Source organism: Arachis hypogaea, chromosome 7 (genome assembly GCF_003086295.3).
Source record: "Arachis hypogaea cultivar Tifrunner chromosome 7, arahy.Tifrunner.gnm2.J5K5, whole genome shotgun sequence".
NCBI lineage: Eukaryota > Viridiplantae > Streptophyta > Magnoliopsida > Fabales > Fabaceae > Arachis > Arachis hypogaea.
In genome coordinates this window covers 21,144,160-21,148,474 of record NC_092042.1, presented here as the reverse complement: position 1 = coordinate 21,148,474, position 4,315 = coordinate 21,144,160, and the positions used below count along the sequence as shown (strand labels likewise).

Below are 4,315 nucleotides of genomic sequence, written 5' to 3'. Positions count from 1 at the left end.
TAAAAACCAGTCTAATTAAGCTGCTGGCTGGTGGCCGCTGCTTTCATGTGCGAAAAACCTTATTTTTTAAAAAAGATATTTATAATTAATCAATTTTTTTAGAGTAGTTGTCAAAATATATAAAGAATAATGATTAAATTAGTCGTCTTAATTTTTTATTGGATAACTTGTTCTTTAAAATTTTTGTTATATCAAATTAAATTGGTCAATAAATTTATCAACACTAATCACGTTCGTCTCTTTAATCATTCTGAACAAGGAAAAACATGAATAAATATGATAAATGTAGGAGTCTAGGAGATTAATCTGTTTTAGTAAAAATTTAAGTATTAATTGTTAATTTAATCCATTAATAAAAATCTATATATTAAGTTAATCAATAAGTGAAATTTGAGGGTTAATTAATTTGCATGAATGCTTGAATTATATAGCAACATATAAGTATTCTTATGAGTGTTTATGGTAATGAGAAAGTCTAAAAGGTTTTAATAATAAACATCTTTAATATTAAATAATTATTTTAATTTAGTAAGTTGGCAAGATCATTGGATTTAAATAAAAAAAATATACTATGTACTGCAATCTAATCTTTTATAATAGCACGAATAATGAATAATAAAAATATTTCACCTTTATTTTTAGGATAAATTTTCTGACATAAGAGTCAGTCAATAATTAAGGACCAAAAAAAAAATTTAAATGTGTAATTTTTGTTTTACATATACAATTTTTTTATGAATTAACATACTTATCTCATTTCTTAGACAAAATCATTGTTTCTATTATTTTAACAATGAAAGACAAATTTGTCAACAAAAGCTCTAAAAATTTGAATATGGATTTAAAATTGGTGAACTCCACCAAAGTAGACTTACAAAGTATATTACACAACTTTTTTACATATTGTGAAAAACAACTCATACATTATGTAAATTAATTTTAAGTCGTAAAAAATAGCATGATGCGTTTTCTTCTATAATTTGTAGCTATCTTCTAATTTTTTTCACCCGTAATAGTAAAAATAAATAAGTTTATATCCATATTAACCACTCATTTTAGTGAATTATTATACCGACTAAAAAATCATTTATTAAAAATGAATTTCTATCAACAAAATTAATATTCATTTATTTTCAAATTGACAGCATAAAATATAATGTTCATCGTCATTATCTGAATTTCTCACGTACCCTTTTCTCCTATAAATAAGCTTACAACCCTTTTCCCTTTCCTTCCTCATCAAAGTGACCAGCACCTACTCTCTCTCCCTCTCTCTTCAACCTTTATGCATGTGTGTATTTTCTTGTGCAGGGGTTTGATTCTTATGGCATACACATATATTTTCCTCAAATATTGGCCTGTATTGTTGCAGAGTAGTAAGGTAGAATCTGTTAAGCTCAGGAGGGATAGCGCCACATATAACACAATTCATTCGTATTGGCGCTATCTATCCTGAGTTTCACGGCTTCTTCTTACTTTAAATATCATTCTCTTATGATATACATGTTCTAGTACTCAGAAATTAAAATGAACCACCCCATTTTAATTTACTCCCCTTTCTCTTTTTTTCTGTTTTCATTTATTATACTTTACTATGATTATTCTGTCCGAAACAGGAATCAAGATCTTGATGATGATGATGATGATGATGGGTTATTAGTTTTACTCAATTCAATAACTTCATCCATCTGGCTCCTAGTTTATGAATTATATTATAAATTATGACTTTTTGTTTGATTTGCCTCAGATAAGCAAGGAATGGCCAAAGAACGGTTTGTACTACTGTGTAGTTTCCTTACTCTGAACTTCTTATTAGTCTTAGCTTTTACATTTTTGTGTTGATGAAAATTAAAAAAAAAATCTTTTCCGAAATAATTCTATAGGTTATTTTTATTTAATTCATCATCAAAGTACTTTTGCACTTATATATTTCAAAAAAAAAAAGTACTTTTGCACTTGTAACTCTTTTCATTTCTTGTAGTTTGGTTTTTAGAAAGTTGATTTACTTTTTTCCATTTGTGGTAGTTAAAGGAACACACTCGCAGACAATATTATATTCTGATGAGTAGATTTACTATCAAGTTTAGAGATATATTGAAGATTCTAGCTCATGGTATCTAAGAATCAGCGTTCTATATAGGTTCCATCTTTTTCTTTTCTCCCAGTTTTTTTTTCCTTCCAATGCTTTTTCGGGTAAGAAAGTTTTCCTTTTATATATATTCTTCCTTGGAAAATCATGGACTTTTTAGTCTTTTGATAGGTAAATTAAATTCGTCAAATGATAATATTAAATATTTTAACTATTAAATATATACACAAAATGTAAGAGATACTATATTATATTTTATTTTATATGTATTGAAGGAAGAACAAAATTAATATAAAATATTATATTAAATTCTTGTCATTTATTATAATAAATAAATATACGTGAATTTTTTTCTAAATTAAAAACTAATTTATTACGAATCTGAGTTCCATTTAAAAAGAGTCTATCATTGGTTTATGAATTGCTCCACCTCCAATATATAGAATTCAAACCTTTAACATTTTTTTAATCAAGCCAATGAACCGATTCCTCAATTAATTCAAATTGGTTTAAATACACGTGAATTGATACAATGTTTTCCTAAGCAATAAAAAGAACGTAATATCCGTTGTTGCATCTCTGATATCAAATTATCAACTAACACTCCTTTTCTACTCTCCACTATTAACTTAGAAAACAAAAAAGAAATGCAAAAAAAAAAAACCATCAGAATGTTGGTTTGTTTCTCACTCAATATATAGGACAGTTTTTTTGTATTATTATTATTTTGCATTTGTGTAAGACAAAAATATTTCCTAGACATTTTTTATTTTTTTACAGCACCTCAATATTTAAATTTTACACTTTTAGAAAGAACTATAAAGGATCTTATAAAGCATGGTGAAAAAAATAAAAAATATATAAGAAAATTTTCATGTAGATAATACATGATATATTAGTCACATGCAATGGTGGAGCTATATGGAGAGAAGGAACAACAGTACTCTAATTTTAATTTTTTACATATAATTTATATGTAAATTTTAATTTAGTTTTTTTTAAAATTTTATTTTAGTATTATTTTATTGTGTAAATATTTTTGATTTTCTTCTAATATTTTATCTAGCTCCGTTCCCAATCACATGCGAGCAAAATATATAATATGAAATTATATTAAGTATTAACATTCCTCCAATCTTTTTTTTCCCCAGGTCAAATGAGTTGTTCTAGGGGGTTCAGCAGAGAAGGAGAAGGACCTATATACTACAAAGTTCGTGAAGTATATTTTGAAACAAGTTTATCTTTCTCTCTTTCTGATTCCTTGACCTGTTTGACTGAATATTGTACACAAAAAGATACGAGTTTTCCAAGTATATAATTGATAATTGATGATAGCAGAGGAAGGGTCTGAATCTATCATTGCTTTTGATGTAGTAATATTTTTATTTTATATTTTTGTTCTTCTGAAAAGGTATATTGATGAGTTAGTTCGGTTTTTAATGGTGACTTCTGAGAGAGTAGCAGTACCCTGCCCCAAAAGTGAAACCCTAGTTTTTTTCACTGCCAGACCCAGTGTCTTTTGGACTTTGGAGCTATACAAAAACCTATGTATCATTTTTTTTATTATTTTGAGTTTATTATGTTATTACAAGTGAAATATTAAAATACTAAACTACTCAACTATATTATATTATTACAAAATTATTTATTAAAAATTAAAGATATTTATAATAACAAAAATAATGTTTAAATGGTTTTTTAAATTGGTGTAATTTACTGAAATGAGTCATTCAGGTGATGTAAAAATATATGGGTTAATTGGTTTCGCTTTTTGCAATTTAAAAAAGCCAAAAAATAATTACCTGTAGAAGAAAACACATATTGCAAATAACTTTTTGCAACTTACTTTTTATAATAACTTGCAAAAAATTTAGATTTAAATTTCACATTTTTGAAAACTATATACAACTTTTTTTAGCCACTATTTTAGCATGTTGATCAATAAAAATGTTCAATGAATACAAAAATATTTATTATATATTTACACATATCATCAATTTAGAGATTTTTCAAAAAAAAATAGTAATCGAATAAGAGACATTAAAAAATAATTGAATCTATTAAAATAAAATAATTAAATTATTTTACAGTGGCATAATAACAAATACGTTTCTTATTTGTCTTATAATTTGTGTTTCTTTAATTTTGTCCAGAACATTAGTTTTTTATTATTTTAAATATTGTACTCTATGATTAGGAATTGTATGAGAAAGTTAGGGTTCCCAT

At 25.5% G+C, this 4,315-nt stretch overlaps 1 long non-coding RNA gene across 1 annotated transcript; it reads left to right on the top strand.

The window, feature by feature from the left end:
• Positions 1–1,235: 1,235 nt before the first annotated feature.
• On the top strand, positions 1,236–3,529 carry LOC112702751 (uncharacterized). The gene is made up of 2 exons (XR_003154250.3): positions 1,236–2,140; positions 3,241–3,529. It is a non-coding gene; the product is annotated as an uncharacterized lncRNA (long non-coding RNA).
• The last annotated feature ends 786 nt before the right edge of the window (positions 3,530–4,315 follow it).